Source organism: Diabrotica virgifera, chromosome 3 (assembly GCF_917563875.1).
Source record: "Diabrotica virgifera virgifera chromosome 3, PGI_DIABVI_V3a".
In the NCBI taxonomy this organism is placed as follows: Eukaryota; Metazoa; Arthropoda; class Insecta; order Coleoptera; family Chrysomelidae; genus Diabrotica; species Diabrotica virgifera.
The window spans coordinates 277127336-277145895 of NC_065445.1; positions in this window are offsets into that span (position 1 = coordinate 277127336).

Below are 18560 nucleotides of genomic sequence, written 5' to 3' on the forward strand. Positions count from 1 at the left end.
ATGCATTAGAGATATTTTTCCCGATTTCCTTCGACGAAAATTTTCCTCGTAAAATCAGGGTTTTTTAAAAAAAATCAACAAAAGTATTGCACCGTTTTTAAAAATTGCAAGATTAATATACAGAGTGGGCCAAAGAAAAGAGTCAACCTCGATATTTGGCAGTATGTATTTATTAGATTTTAAGGAAATGACGAAACAGGTCAATTTTTGATCTAAGGGGGACACATTTTTACGGTACATACATCTGTCATTTGTCAACCCCCTCCCTTCCCCTACCCCCTTATTTTTAAATAGGGAATAGGGGTGGTGTGCTACCTCATTTGAAAGGTTCTTCAATTCTCTATTCAATAATATTAACAATGACATAATTATTTATACAGGGTGTCCAAAAAAAAATATTTTGGATTAAATTAATTCACACAAAAAGAAGAATGTATGCAATTTATTTAACTCGAAATACATTATACTACTGACAGAAAACAGATAAAAATGTTGTTGTTTGCTTTAATTTAATATTCAACCTACCAAGAGGCAGATGGGTGGCAGCTTGAACATTGAAATTAAGGGAAAAGCAACGTTTATTTATCAAAAATCATTTTTTTTTCTGTTTTGTGACAGCAGTGGAATGTATTTTGAATTAAATAAATTACATATATTCTTCTTTTTGTGTCAATTAACCCCTTAATGCACAATTTTGTTTGAAAACGACCGGCCAAAAAAAATCAATTTATTTTTAATGTGAAAAGTGATCCTGGCGCCCAGGTCAGCACAACTAGTACTTGCATTTATCTGATTACTTAAATAATCGTCACGAAACTGTCACTGGACGATCAAAATTTTTGTTGGAATATTCGGAAGGACGATGTGACGAGCGATCATTTTTTTTTTGTTGGAACTTATATTGTATACTGCTCAAGAGCATGATACATATATTGAAAAATGAGCAAATCAGAATATTTTTTTTTGTAAGCATTTATTAACAATCAGAATTACATATTCTATGAGTTATCAGAATATGAATATGCAAATTTGTCAGAAAGCGGCTCATAGGAAAGAGATAAGTCGTAAGTGATAAGTATAAAAAAAGAATGTGTGTGTACTTTGTACGCACGTAAGAAGTTATACTTCTATTATATGATTTAAACGAAATTAATATACTTTTTATTTATATTTTGTTTAAATATTAAACTAATTTATACTTACTACTTCTCAAACATTTTTATTAGAACAGTGCCAAAAATTAAAATAATAAAAGAATAAAACACACACAAACACATTAAACAAGCCACAAATGATGTCTGAACATTAATTGTCGAAAATTTTTTTAACTAAATACGTATTTTCTGAAAATACAATTATATAATAAATATACTTACAATCATAAAATGTATTAAAAAAACAAAAAAGAAAGTTTCTATTGGGACTCGAACCAGCGCTGATAAGAGCGGTTGGTATTGGAATTCATTCGCCTTCTCCGCTTAGCCACGGACACTATGTGTCATTATTTACGAAGATCGACTAACTAAACGGATTAAACTTGTGATATTTTGATATTTTGAAAATTGATCAAATTATTTTAATTTTGAATTGAAATGATTTAGAATTGAAAAAATACAACAAAACATAGAGTAAAAAAACAATATATTAGGTGAATATTGATAGAAATTTTGATGGTAATCAAATTATATAAATAAAAGTATTACATACTATGTATTTTGGCAGATCAAATAGGTAGGTTTATATGCATGATACATAAACAATTATTACGTACCTGTTGCATTTAAAAACTATTTAAAAGTCACTACAATATTATAAACTTTTTTGTTTCTGTCCTCACAACAATAAAACTAATATATTATACATTTGTTTACCTTTACCTTTACCTCCAAACCACAGCTGCCATACCGGATAATTTTTGACATGTCATTTGAACATCCAATCAGAACAAAGTTATAATGCGCATGCGCCGGGCTGATAGGTTTTAACATATAAAAAAATCACCCTCTATCGCCGTTAAAGAAGTATAACTTCAAAAATGATTATATTTTATACTTGAATAAGTAAGTGTTATAGCTTACAATCCCATGTAAATGATAGATGTCAATAAAACAATTGTTTTTTTTTTGCTTTTACATTACTATTTTCAATTCTCGATTGCATTCGAGTCTATAAAGTTATAGCGACATAAAGTACAGTGCCGCTCGAATTATCTCGAGTGTGCACCGTTTGGCCAGTTTTAGCCCGCTCGAGTTAACTCGAGAGTGCACGTTAAGGCGTTAATTTAATTAAAATATTTTTTCTTGGACACCATTGTATAAATAATTATGTTAATGTTTATATTACTGAATAGAGAATTGAATAACCTTTTAAATGAGCTAGCACATGAACCATATTTCCTATTTAAAAATAAGGGGTGGGGGAAGTGGAAGAGAGGGGGTTAACAAATGACAAATGTATGTACCGTAAAAATGTGTCCCCTTTAGATCAAAAATCGACCTGTTTCTTCATTTCCTTAAAATCTAATAAATACTGCCAAATATCGAGGTGGACTGTTTTCTTTGGCCCACTCTGTATAGGGAATTGCAGAAGCTTTAAAACAGTATACCTTTGACCCTCATTGAATTTAAAAAATATTGGGGTAATAATTACCCTGCCTTAGGGGTTAAAGTAAAATAATCGAAAATACCTCAAATATGTGCACTCCCTTTAATAAAAAAACTCACGTGTCGCTGGGTTTTTTAAAAATGTTGTCACAGTTCTTGATAATTCTTCTTTTTCCGTTTTCGTCTACTTTGTATATATTTGAGTTATGTCTATATATTTTTTAAACAGAAATGAGTGTTATAAATATAGATAATTTTATTATAGTAAATCATCATGTATTATACCATGTAATAGAGTTATATCATTATGTAATCACATGTATTAGATTCATAATATATAGATTTACATATAAACGAGACACCTGTTTTAAAATGCTGAAAGAAGAAAGCACTTCTCATTACTACATCCGTCTAGAATATAACCTCGCAACATCCCATACTTGATTTATAATTTAAACCCAACCGGCCACCTTGACATTGAGGTAAAGAAGAAGGCGAAGTTCGGTCAACGAAACGGAGAGAGGACCTCTAGACTTGCGATTTTTCAAGGAAGGATTTCAACATTTTTACCGAATAAAAATGTTGTTCATTGTTTGTAAAAACCCAAACACTAGTCCCTTTCAAAAATAATCGTATAGGAAATGAAGACTGTATCGGAAATAATATTTTTTATATACCTACCTATTTTGTTGCCCAATAAATTAATAATTATAAAGGGTGGCCAAAAACTCTACCGACAAACGAAGGCAGGAGATTCCTCAGATAATTTTCAGACAATTTAACCAAATTCACCTGGTCCGAAAATGCTTCCTAAGCGAGCTAGAGCTCTTTGAAGATGGCGTCTTGTAATTAGTTTTTCTCTTAAATATCTCCAGGACGCTTCTAGTTAGAAAAACGAAAATTTGTACACATTTATCGTCCAGGGTTAATTGATTCCGTCGATTGCAAATTTCTAGTACCGGTCATAAGCGTCCGTTTTGGGTAGCCATCAGACGTCATCTTTAAATAGCTCTAGCTCCTTTAGGAAGAATTTTCGGACTAAATGAATTTGGTTAAATTGTCTTAAAATTATCTGAGGAATCTCCTGTCTTAGTATGTCGGTAGAGTTTCTGGACACCCTGTAGAGTTGGGTATGTTTATTTTGATTAATTTTCCTTAACCTTCGGATGACCAAGGGGGTAAATTTAGACCCCAATGTATGTTTTTGTTTGATAAATTCAGAAATATTTTCAATTTTAAAGTCATTATTTTTTTATTTGACTTTAACATCATTCTAGATACCATCATATTTTGTAATAAAAAAAATTCCCTATATTTTACGAAAAAAATTTTTTTTAATTTGGTGTCAAATACGAACTCCCTTGGCCTTCCATGTTCCAATTTTATATTAAGTAAAAACCGTCTATTATGTGGAATTGTTTGAAGGAAACATTCCAATATTGAAAAAAAATTGTTTGTTAAACCTGTGGCGACGTAAATTTTAGTGTATATTTTAAAAATTTCTTTAGTTCTATGTTCAGAATGACGATTCCTGTTTTTGTTCAGTTGTAATCAAAGTATGTTTTACTAGTGTTTATTTATCGTTTACTGATACAACACTAACATTACAATTACGAATACATTATTTTATTTCTTAAAACAACTTAATTTTTTTGTCAATTGTCATTTTTGAATGGGGGTCATTTTGGAACCCCGTTGGTCATCCGTGTAACAAAGAAAGGTTGGTCATCGCAAGGTTAAAGAAAGAACATAGGCTAAAGTCCAAAAATGTAGTTTTTACCTTTCTTACATTTCTTGTTTGAAACAGTTTTTCTACGATGTTCTACGATTAAATCGATGTTTTTTGTTTTTTCCCTCTACGATGGGGAGGCCTCAAAGGCTTCCTTAAGGATTTGTCTTACAAGAAATACAGATTACCTATTACGAACATAAAATAGTACTATATGCTTTGTTCATCGATTTTAAGCAAGCCTATAGCACAGTTAACAAACAGCAGACGTACGAACTGATGAAAGAATCGGGGATACCAAGTAAAATTATCAGGATGGTAAAGATGACGATGGAAAACACAACAAACGAAATAGCATAGAAAGGGTATACATCCAAAAAGTTTGAAACCAATGAAGAATTACGACAATGAGATCAACGATAAACAACTGCATTCAATCTGACCTTGGAAGGAATAATCAGGAAAAATAGAATAAACCTGCAAGAAATGATATTTAAAAACGGCCACCTATGCATAGCATTTGCAGATGAGCTGACACTATTAGCCACAAGCAAGAAAGAACTTCGAAAGTTAATGAAAAAGATAGATTATAATAGAAGCCAAAAAATTGGACCAAAAAGACCCAAATAAAAATTTACCGTAATTTAATTCTGCATAGAGATATTTTTCTCTGATTTGTTTCGGCGAAAATTTTTATCGGATAATCCGGGTTTTCCAAACAAAATCTTTTATTTTCAACTAACATTTTTGCTAAGTAATTATTTATCAATAATTAAATTACTTGGTGACATAAAATCTTTTTTGGTGTAGATTATACATACAGAAACCGGTGGCAATTAAACGAATAGTTTAGCAACAATTAAATTGTTAATTGACAATTTACGGTCGCAATAATAACGATAATAATTATGATACATCAAAATAACTATGATTTTCGTATAAAACGGCACTACACCTATCTAATAACGTACTTTACAGAATTGAAATTGGACTATTTAAGCGGTCTCGGGAATATTTTAAACTTATATACAATTTTTTGGCTCATAAGCAAATAGAATATCTTCGCAACTATTAGATTAAATTAAATTTAGAAAAAATTATTGAAAAGTATACTTTTTTTAAAAGAAAAAAAAGTTTAATAGCGATGAGGCATGTGCGACGCAGTTATAAACAATAGGATGAAAATTTTCACACCATTACCGTTTTATTTCGGTCCTCTTTGTACACACAAATTTTCATATCTTTAATGCCCGGTTGCACCAACAGATCTTAAGCTTAAGTCGAGAATATCATAAGAATTAATATAATATAATTATAATATATTACAATAAGAATACCATAATATAATAATAGATATAATTGATAATAAGGTCTATCTATCTAATTAGCCTTCTTCGGTCCATCTTTGGACATAGGCCTCCCCAATCCTTTTCCATTCTTCTCTGTATGTCGCTACAGTTATCCACCTAGAGCCAACGTGCTTCTTGACATCATCTGCCCATCTCATTTGTGGTCTTCCTCTGCTTCGTTTATATTGCCACGGTCTCCAATTTATGAGAATTTTGTTCCATCGGTCTTCCTTTTGTCTTATAGTGTGTCCGGCAAATCTCCATTTCAACTTTGCAACTTCTTGTCTAACATCCCTAACTTTGGTTTTCTCTCTTATCCACTCGTTTCTCTTTTTATCCAATAGTTTTATGTGCAACATTTGCCTTTCCATTGCTCTTTGCGTCTTTATGATCTTGTCCATGTTTGCTTTTGTAAACGTCCACGTTTGTGAACCATAAGTGAGAACAGGGAGTACGCATTGATTGTATACCTTGGTCTTAAGATGTTGTGGATATCTTTTGTTTTTAAGGATGTAGCTTAGTTTTCCAAATGCCGCCCATGCCAGTCTAACTCGTCTTTTGATCTCTGCTGTTTGGTTTTCCTTGTTAAGTTTTATAATTTGACCCAGATATATATAATCGTGAACTTGTTCTATTTCATCTTGTCCGATCCTCATTGTGATGTCCTCATCTGTATTTGTTATGATTTTGGTCTTGCTGTAATTCATATTAAGGCCTATTTTTCCGGCTTCTATGTCCAGTTCTTTCATCATTTCAAACAATTCTTCTTTTTTATCGGTTATCAATACGATGTCATCGGCGTACCTTAGATGGTTCAAGCGTTGTCCACAAATTTTTATACCTTTTTCTTCCCATTCTAATCTTTTAAAGATATCTTCCAGAACCTGATTGAAAAGTTTCGGTGATATTGTGTCACCCTGTCTTACGCCTCTATTTATTTGAATTGATTGTGTTCCTTCGTATACTTTAATTGTTGTTGTGGCATCTTTATATATATTGGCTATTAGGTCTGTATATCTGTGGTCAATTCTGCTGTTAATCAAAGAACTTTTCACTGCCCAATGTTCGACACTGTGAAAAGCTGATAATAAGGTAAGAATCTAAAATTATGGTGCAACGTAAGTGATATTCAAGGAGGCCCTATATATAAATAGAGCTTAGCTAAGCTGGAGCTTAAGATCTGTTGGTGCAACCAGACATAACATATAATAGGACTCATAACATATAATATAATAATAAACACGATCGGTATTACGCGCGAAAAATACCAAAATCGCAATAAAAAATTAGGTTAAAGAAAATAGAATGCCAAAGTTCAAAATCAGTATATACGTTAAAAAATGTATTTTTTCGGCTTCCATGGAGCAATTTTCTTCATTTTTTTTATTCCCAAGTAACTCCACTGGAGCCACCTAACTAACACACTAGTAAATACCAAAGATCCTTTGGTTTTGTTATAATAAATTTATTTAATAATAAATTACATAATAACAAATTAAAACTGGATATGATAAGACAAGGGAGTCGTCAACTAATTTTTTGATATAATTGGTCCCCGATCTTATAAAGTTTGGAAAACATTGATCTAATTTATAGATAGTTATAATCTATAAATAGAAGAATACGACAATTACTCGTATCGCTTCTAATTTTTTTAAACCATCAAAAAAATCTCAAATCGTTAATATTTTATTTACCATAAATTATTATGTTAATAGCGTAAAAAACTTCTAATTAATAGTATCGTTTGAATATAATAAACTGCTCGTCAAAAGTTAGAGCTATAGAAAATTATGCTGATTTTCATAGTTGATGTTTTCGCGAACAGACGGATTCCGCTATTTTTTTTTATTTTAGATTCTTCTTTAGTATTTACACAATTGTGAAAAGGTTTACTCAAACTTATTTTTTGTACTTATACCGGGTGGAAAAAAAGAAATGTTTTTCTTATGTTAAGTTTGAGACACCCTGTAGGGAGAACGAGGTACAAATGTGAGTATTGTAGTATCACGTGAGTACAATGTGAGTACAAAATCGTATTGTAGTCTTGTTTTGTGAACATGTTGTTTGAATGTCCCTGATATCTTTAGAAACAAAAAAAAATAGACGATTTTGTAATTTAACATGTGTTTTAACCGAAACAAAAGTTTGAGACACCTTGTAGGGAGAAAAAGGCACAAAGATGAGTATACCTCGATATTATGTTGTAGTCTCGTATTTTGTGAATATTTTATTTTTTTAATTTCTTTGTATTACTCTTTAATATGTGTTTCTATGCTTCACATGTGTGATGTGATGCATGTCGTCAGTTAAAAACACATACTAAAGAGTAATACCGTCTAGTTTCTTTGTTATTAAAGATATTAGAAAAAATAAAAAAATAAAATATTCACAAAATATGAGACTACAACATAATAGTCTAGGCGCCAAATAGAGGTCACCGTGTCATTTTCAATTCTGATGGACAAACTCAACGGTTTCTTATGGATTTTGGGCTGCTGATTACGAATTTCGAGGGGGGATTTCGATCCGATTAGTCAAAAAATTGTTATAAACAATTTAATTGTTTATAAATTGTTTATAAGGCTCTGGCTCATAAACTAAAAGATATAAAAAAAATGTTTCAAATAAAATTTGTTCCCTAATAAAAAACGAGGAAACAACCGTTTACTAAACTTAAATCCGACAATTAGAACTCAAGATATTGTAAAATAAGTGCACAATGCAAATTGCAAATTGCAAAATAAGTATTTTTCGAAGCTTTACCGATCGTAACTCGGCTTCTACGCATGCAAATGAGCCTTATAAGGTGTCCTTTTAAAGCTTAATTAAGAGGCTTTCAAACAGAGTTTGTTAAATTATTTGATCTTCATTTGTTTTAAAGTTATACCCGTTTGAAGTTATAATTTTCTTAAAAAAATTGTACATTAATTTGTTTATAAAGGTTTCAAGCAAACTTGAGCTATAAACATTTATACTTTAATTAACAATAATGATAAAACAACTCAAAAGGAACAATTTGAGCTTACGAAAATGTTCGTAAGTTTATTTTTGGCTAAGATGTCGATATTTTAATGGCGCACTATGAGGCGCAAGGTTGGCTCACAGTCAAGTAAGTATGTATTCTTCGACACTTTATCGATCGTAACTCGGCTTCTTCGCATGAAAATGAGCCAATATGTGATATCCATATAAAATGGATCGAGTTCTTTTGCAGCATCATCATTGCATATAAAACGAGCATTTATGATGTGGCGGCATACACACAATTGACGGGACTTGATGATGCTGCAAAAGAACTAGATCCACTTTATATGGATATCATATAGATAATTAGACTCTGAAGCCTCAAAAAGTTTTAGTTTTACTGCCTACAAGAACAGACTTGTACCACCATGTAACTGTTAAAATTTCGCTAAGAACTTATGCAGATGTAAAAAAGCTGATATTCCCTGTATATCTCTCTGCAGATTTGCAGATGCATGAAAAAAATGTTTGTAAAAATAGTATTAATAAATAATATCAACTTACTTTTTAGTTATACTTCTGAAATATTAGTTTTTAATGTTTTTTTCTCATTTAGTGCAAAAAATAGAAGACAATTTAAATAGAATGAAAGGTGATACGAGGTACAGTATGATGATTTAATTATATGATAAAATTTTATTAGGATCTTCAAAAATGAAAAATTAAGATAACGTATGTATACATAGAAATTATAATTTGCATCGAGAAGTTAGCGTGTGAACCTTTACGCGGTGAGCCGATCTTGCGCCTCATAGCGCGCGCCATTAAAATATCGACATCTTGGCCAAAAATAAAGTTATGAACATTTTCCTAACCTCAAATTGTTTCTTTTGAGTTTTTCTATCATTATTGTTCAATAAAGTATAAATGTTTATAGCTCAAATTTGCTTGAAACCCTTATAAACAAATGAATGTACAATATTTTTAAAAAAATTGTAACTTCAAACGGGTATAACTTTAAAACAAATGAAGATCAAGTAAACTAACAAACTTTGTTTGGAAGTCTGTTAATTAAGATTTAAAACGACACCTTCTAAGGCTTATTTGCATGCGTAGAAGCCGAGTTACGATCGATAAAGCTACGAAAAATACTTATTTTGCAATTTGCAATTTGCATTGTGCACTAATTTTACAATATCTTGAGTTCTAATTATTAGATTTAAGTTTAGTAAACGGTTTTTCCTTCGTTTTTTATTAAGGAACAAATTTTATTTGAAACATTTTTTTTATCTCTTTTAGTTTATGAGCCAGAGCCTTATAAACAATTTATAAACAATTAAATTGTTTATAAAAATTTTTTGACCACTCGTATCGAAATCCCCCCTCGAAATTCGTAATCATCAGCCAAAAATCCATAAGAAACCGTTGAGTTTGTCCATCAGAATTGAATATGACACGGTGACCCCTCTGGCGCCTAGACTATAATATCGAGGTATACTCACCTTTGTGCCTTTTTCTCCCGACAAGATGTCTCAAACTTTTGTTTCGGTTAAAACACATGTTAAATTACAAAACCGTCCATTTTTTTTTTTTGTTTCTAAAGATATCAGGGACATTCAAAAAACAAAATGTTCACAAAACATAAGACTAAAATACGGTTTCGATGTATACTCACCTCACATTTGTACCTCGTCCTCCCTACAGGGCGTTTCAAACTTAACATAAGAAAAACATTTCTTTTCTTCCACCCGGTATAAGTACAAAAAAAAAGTTTAAGTAAACCTTTGCATAACTGTGTAAATACTAAAGAAAAATCTAAAATAATAAAAAAATTAGCGGAATCCGTTAAACTGTTCACGAAAAAATCTACTACGAAAATTCAGCAGAATTTTCCATATCCCTAACTTTGACGAGCAGTTTATAATGTACAGCTCTCAATACTACAACAAAATCATTGATCAGGCTTTATATTATATTTCATGTATTTCTTTAAAATCGACCATATATCAGCATAAAACTCTTCCAATTCATAAACTGCCAACAAAGAGCATACTTTTTCACACAATTTATTTATTTGTTCTTGACATCCATATAAATTTCAATGTTTGTATATTTCAGCATTGCTTCAGCAATGATATTCAAATAAGCGCTTACCGTATCGTATATGAGCTCTTTCGGATTTGGCAACAAGCTTGAATTTTAAGTGATAGCTAAAAAAACTTAAAAATTTTATATGAACTTCTATTGTATGAAACTTACGGTTACAGTTAATGCCAAATCGCCCAAATATTCATAGTAAAACTTTACCGAGCAAACAGTTCTTGTTTTAGTGCCAGAAAAACCTTTTAGTGCTAAAATCGAAAAGTTTGCTATTGAAATATTAGAGAATATTTTTATTAACCTACAACTACCAACTTTTATTCGTTGCACAGAATTCATATAATAAGATACGGTTGGATGCTCAAATACACTAAGCATCAAAATTAATGCACCACCTTAAAAATGGGACATTTTTGATGTCTCGTATTTCCTAAAAGTGTTGTCCGATTTGAGTGATTTTTTTAGTATATTATAGCTTTATTCTTCAAGAATTTCGATATAATAATACTGTTGCTAAAGAGGTAAGTGCACTGGCGGATCCAGGGGGTGTCACGGGGGTCATGATCCCCCCCCCCATAATTGAAGACATAAGTGGATAAAGGTCATAATATGTCACAAAATGATGTTTTTCAGTAATGAGCATTTTAGTGTCTTTTGTTCCAAGTTAATTATTTGTTTTATAAATTTGCATTGCTATACTTTTTTAAACAGGTATCTGAAGGTACTTTTTTTTCACTTTAAATTTAATTTAAAAAAAGTTACATTAAGCCAAATTTAAATTTTGTGGACATATTACCTTCATCCAAATAGTAAATGGTAGAAAATTTTTCAAATTTACAAATTTCACGTGGATAAAGGTATTATGTCCAAACGCAATTTTGGACATATAACCTTTATCCGCTACAATTCGAAAATCATAGTGTGACATATTGCTTTAATACCTTCCTGTTATTTTTATTTTGCTAAAAATAGGAAATATTAAAATTTTAAAAGGTTAAACAGCACATTAGAAGAACAAAAACCTAATAAAACAATTTTCTCAAAAAATGTGACATATGACCTTTATCCACTTATGTCTTCAATTGTAAACCCACTTATCCTAGGGTTGGTAAGACTAAGTGAGCTTGCATCTGAGAATAGTAATTAAAGCGCCCTCAAGACCCATGACCCCCCCCCAAAAAACAATTTCTAGATCCGCCACTGGGTAAGTGTCATTGTATACCGGGTGTAACAATGATAGTGTGCTTTTTCCTCAAAGTTTGGATAAATTCTAGCTTATATAAAATATTGAAACTAAAACACAACTGTAGCCTTAGGCTTTCTTAACACTTTGCTTTTTAATTTATTCGCTTATGTTGGATAATAAAAGAGTTAGGTACTTTAACAACTAGCAATGTTATTCATATTCAATTTGATTAAATCAAATTGATTATATCTGTATATCAAAAAGATATCTTATCCTCCAAAACATATCCAGGAGCGGATGTACCCTCCAACCACAACTTACTAGCAGCTAAAGTATTACTTAAATTTAAAAAGATTAAGAAACCCAAAATATCTCCTAGGATCAGCAAAGATAAACTTTCAAATGCGGAAGTGAAAGAAATAGTAACCGATAAATTAGAAGATCAGTTTCAGAAATAGTCCTGTCGCCAGGGGGGGTACAACGGCCTCGTTAATTCAGATGGACTTACCCAAATTTTTTTTATGTATTTTGACCCGTAGAACACGAATTTTTTGGGTAACAGTTGATCCGGATGTCGATAAGATTGTTATAGACCAAGAACTTGAGGAATCAAATAACAGCGATTTTTGGCAAAACAAAACAATATTTTGTATTTTTTGGGTCATTTTAAGCAAAAAATATTTCTACAAGTTTTTTAGTAGGATGCACAGTTTTCGAGATAAACGCGGTTGAACTTTCAAAAAATCGAAAAACTGCAATTTTTAAACCCGAATAACTTTTGATTAAAAAATAAAATAGCAATTCTGCTTAGCGCCTTTGAAAGTTCAAGTCAAATTATGTCGGTTTTGATTATTTTCATTGCTAAAAATTTATTGTGTTATTGCTAAACAAAGCTACAAACAACTAGTGCGTGAGTGATGTTTCTATGATTTCTCATTTAAAATCGAACGAGTAGGTAGAATAGGTACTAGTGCAATCAAGACTATTTCTACGTTACATGCGTTAAAACGCATGTAAAAGCACGGGAAACCCTACGTGTTTATAGCTTTGTTAAACAATAAAAAAATAAATTTTTACCAATGCAAATAATCAAAACCGATATAATTTGACTTAAACTTTCAAATGCGGTAAGCAGACTTGCTATTTTATTTTTTAATCAAAAGTTATTCGGGTTCAAAAATTGCAATTTTTCGATTTTTTTAAAGTTCAACCGCGTTTATCTCGAAAACTGTGCATCCTACGAAAAAACTTGTAGAAATATTTTTTACTTAAAATGGCCCAAAAAATACAAAATATTGTTTTGTTTTGCCAAAAATCGCTGTTATTTGATTCCTCAAGTTCTTGGTCTATAACAATCTTATCGACATCCGGATCAACTGTTACCCAAAAAATTCGTGTTCTACGGGTCAAAATACATAAAAAAAACTTGAGTAAGTCCATCTGAATTAACGAGGCCGTTGTACCCCCCCTGGCGACAGGACTAAAATTGGGAAATAAAAATTCAGAAGAACAATTATGGGAATCATGCAAAGAAACATTGGAAATAGTCCAAGAAGACCATCTAATGGAAAATCAACGTAGGAATAAGCAACAGTGGATGACGGAGGAGATATTGAATTTAATGGATGCAAGAAGAAAATATAAGAATGCTAATCTGACAGAATACAAAAAGCTAAACAGTATGATTCGAAGAAAAATAAGATCAGCTAAATCAGAGTGGCATAAACAACAATGTAAAGAAATTGAGAACTACGAGCGTATCTATGACGCATTCAATATGCACAAAAAACTTAAAGAAGTTGCAGGACTGAATAAAAAATGTAATCCTCCACTAATCGAAGATAAAAATGGAAAAATTATAATCGATATCGAAGGTCAACTAATACGATGGACAGAATATATAAAGGAATTATTCGATGATGAAAGAAGCGAACTAGAAACGCTAAATGGCATAAGCGGTCCTCCAATAACTAAGAAAGAAGTGAAATACGCTATAAAGAACGCAAAAAACGGCAAGGCGATCGGACCAGATGGGATTTACGTAGAAACACTAAAGCTTTTAGGTGCCGAGGGCATTAAGATACTTACGAAATTATTCAACTTAATCTACGAAAGCGGAAAAATTCCTAAAGATGGGCTTAAATCCTCATTTGTTGTAATACCAAAAAAATACAGAGCCACAAAATGCAGCGACTATTGCACCATCAGCCTAATGACTCATGTATTGAAAACGTTTCTCAGAATAATTCATCAAAGAACATATAGAAAAATTGAGGAAAGAATCTCAAGTACTCAATTCGGTTTTCGCTGTGGCCTTGGAATGCGTGATGCACTATTCGCAACCCAAGTTTTAATTCAAAGATGCAGAGATGTAAGTCATGACATTTTCATGTGCGCGATTGATTTTGAAAAGGCCTTTGATGAAGTTCGCCATGAAAAAATGCTACATATTCTCAAAACTACCGGTCTGGACGGTAGGGACATTAGAATAATCGCAAATTTGTATTGGGGCCAGACTGCATGTGTTAGGGTTGCGAATCAGTGCTCTGAAAAAGTAAAAATCAAGCGTGGAGTTCGACAAGGCTGTATATTGTCACCAATGTTGTTTAATCTTTACGCTGAAACAATCTTAAATGAAGTATTGGAGAACGCAAAAGAGGGAATACTCATTAATGGTATGCTTGTGAACAATATCAGATACGCAGATGACACCTTGTTGCTGACTGGATCAATTGAACATCTTCAAGCGTTATTGAACCGAATGGTGGCATTCTGCGAGATATATGGACTCAAACTCAACGCAAGAAAAACAAAGTTTATGGTTATTAGTACACAGGCAGCCGTAAATAATAATAACTATAACGTAACAATCGGTAAATACTCAATTGAACGAGTAAGTAATCTTGTATATCTGGGTACTCATATTAATGAAAGCTGGAACCCTAGTACAGAAATAAAAAGTAGAATTGCCAAAGCAAGAAAAAGTTTTATGAAATTTAAGAAAATCCTGTGCAGCCATGATCTAAATTTGGAACTTCGCATAAGAATGGTTCGATGTTATATATTCCCAGTACTACTTTACGGGGTTGAAGCATGGACCCTGATAGAATCGCTTTTAAAAAACCTAGAAGCATTTGAGATGTGGGTCTACCGCCATATTCTGAAGATCAGTTGGGTAGAAAGAGTCACAAACGAAAGAGTTTTGCAACGTTTGAATAAAAGTTGCGAAGTAGTGAACACGGCTAAAAGGCGCAAAGTGGAATACTTTGGTCATATAATGCGTCAGCCAGAAAAATATGACATACTTCACCTTGTCATGCAAGGTAAAATAATGGGGAAAAGAAGTGTGGGCCGCCGTACAACTTCTTGGCTTAAAAACCTACGCCAGTAGTTTGAGAAAACTAGCACTGAACTATTTCGTGCGGCTGTAAATAGGACAATGATTGTTAATATGCTGGGCAACATGAGAGCCAACGATCGACAAGCGGTCTCGGCACCTTAAGAAGAATGTTATTCATCAATGCAGGGTGTTTCTAAGTAAGTGCGACAAACTTTAAGGGAGAATTATGCATGAAAAATAATGACCATTTTCTTTGTAAATATATGTCCAAAAATGCTTCGTTTCCGTGATACGAGATTTTGAATTTTTTCTTACAATCTGACGATTTATTTATTGCTCTAAAACCGGTTGAGATATGCAAATGAAATTTGATAGGTTTTAAGAGGTAGTTATTCGCATTTTTTGACATACAATTAAGAATTGCATATTCACCATTGGCGTGCATACGGGATGTATCTAAAATGTTTATATCCGTATGCACGCCACTGGTGAATATAAAATTCTTAATTGTATGTCAAAAAATGAGCAATAACTACCTCTTAAAACCTACCAAATTTCATTTGCATATCTCAAGCGGTTTTACAGAAATAAATAAATCGTCAGTTTGTAGGAAAAAATTCAACATCCCGTATCTCGGAAACGAAGCAGTTTTGGACATATGTTTATAAAGCAAATGGTCATTATTTTTCATGCATAAGTACCCCTTAAAGCTTGTCGCACTTATTTAAAAACACCCTGTATTGATGAATAACATTGCTAGTTGTTAAAGTACCTAACTTGTTATTATCCAACATAAGCGAATTAGTTAAAAACCAAAATTTTAAGAAAGCCTAAGGCTACAGTTGTGTTTTAGTTTCAATATTTTATATACGCTAGAACATTCTACAGGGTGTTCCAAACTTTGAGAAAAAAACACACTATCATTGTTACACCCGGTATACAATGACGATTACCTCTTTAGCAATAATATTTTAACACCGATATTGTTAAAAAATAATGCTATAATATACTTTAAAAAATCACTCAAATCGGACAACAGGTTTAGGAAATACGAGACATCAAAAATGTCCCATTTTTAAGGTGGTGCGTTAATTTTGATGCTTAGTGTATATGAATTTTACAAATAAAAGACAGATAGCGAGAAGTTATTTATTAACCTTGCCTAGTACTTTCGCTCTCACAGCATCATCAGGGGTATCTAATTCAATTACATACCTAGTAGTTTTATATTTGTTCACACTTTAAATATTTGCATCATCAGTAATAATAGTACATACAACTTGTTAGACAAGTTTGTTCGTGATCATAGTTCAGAGAAATAAGGAAAAAATATCCTGTTGGTGACACAACCCCCTCTAGGCCAAAACCAAATTTTTTGAGTAGTACGGACATCTATAATAATAACCTATATGTTTCCTACACCTAATTTAAGTTGCCATTAAGTCATTGAAATGTGATCAACTCAATTTTGATCCCACTTGTTGGGAAACCTGTATACCTTACCTTAGGGCATTATCCTGTTTGCCATGTGACCATCACAGGCCTTTTTATCGAAGTATGCACTTTTAAAGCATCTATATTATAAGTAAAGGGTTTTTACCCAGATATTTTTCTTTTGTGGCTCAGCTAGCATCCAGTTTATCGAACACTGATGATGATTTTTTAAAAAAATCGAAAACGTTTTGTTGTGATGTAGCCCTTTTAAGGGATTTTTAATAAAAAAAATTTATACCTTTTACAAAGGATTTCTTTCCAATTTTGTGATTGATGGTATACAGCCAACTACAGGAAAACCTTTTCTTTTCCTTGTGGATTTTATAAGGAAATAGTATATTACTTTGTGAGGCGGAGGAGCATGACTTTTCTTGACGCGCCCGATATTACGCGCCGAACGAAGTGAGGCGCGTAATAGAGGGCAAGTCAAGAAAAGTCGCTTCTTTGCCGAATAAAGTATCCTATTTTTTCTTCAAACGTAGCAATTTTCAACCATAAATAGTACAATTCATACGCTATTTTTACTCGAAATTAACTGTGACAACTATCAAAGTCGTCTAGATGTTAGAAATTAAAATAATTAAGTCGTCGGTGGGATAAACCCTCATGATTCGCCAACATCGGGAATGATTGCTGAAAGTTGTGCTCGACCATCAGTATCATCAACAATTGCGTACCAATGCGTATCAAGAGTCGGGAACATTTTTGCACGGTTTCAATTTTGAAAATGCCTCATTAACTAATTGTACTTTTAATATTACTGTAAATAAAAATGATGTTTAATTGTTGTTAATGACATTTGTATTGTTGCTTTGTGACATGTTTCATATTGTTGCCATGACATTTTTCCCTCCGCCGTAAAGAAATGGGAAAAAAAACTGCTGCCGGCGGAGACATCAAACTTTGACAGGATCAAGTTAGATAAGTAACGTCATCATTATTTGACGTTTGAAGAAAAAAATATTTATGGTTACGAAACTCTCATAAATGGACTGGCTTATCAGCAGACTACAGAAAAATGTGGTCAAGTTTTAATGAAGACTATCCACAGCTAAATCTGAGGGAGACAAAAATAAATGTTATATTATTGCATATGGATTAAATAGCTATTTGTATAACAAGGGAGGAAAGTGCTACTTTTCCTCCCGAGAATGAAGTTTACTGCCCGACGCGTAGCGGAGGGCAGTAATCATTCAAGGGAGGAAAAGGCACTCTACTCCCATGTTATACATATGGTTTTTCCACCTTCCTCAAATAACAAGTCATTTTTTCATTTTTACTTAATTTATTTATGTAACTAACCAACAAAATTTATTAGAACTAAAACTAACAAGTAGGTACAATTTAACTGTCAACTGTCAAATATAAGTCAAATTATTAATGTAAACATTGTTAAATCAGAATAACAATTTACTGTTTTTTACCATTCTGCAAAATACAGAGTGTTTTTAAATAAACGTTAAAATGTATAGATACTTACGTAAGAGAAAATAGGTATTGTACAGGGCGTCAATAAGTTATATTTCATGAATGAAATACCAGGAACCTATCCCTAGGGAGGAAAAGTACAACTTTGCTCCCTACAATCAGGTCCGGAAAAGTATACTTTCGGTAGAGGTAGGTGGAAATAGTTATTTTCCTAACAAATGCAGAAAGTCATACTATTCCGCACGCGACTGCAGTCTGTCAAACTACGCGAAGCGGGAGTTCGGCCAGCAGTCGAGTGCGGAAAAGAGACTTTCTGCAAGAGTTAGGAACAATATTTTTTCTACGAGTTTTTAAAAGATGACCA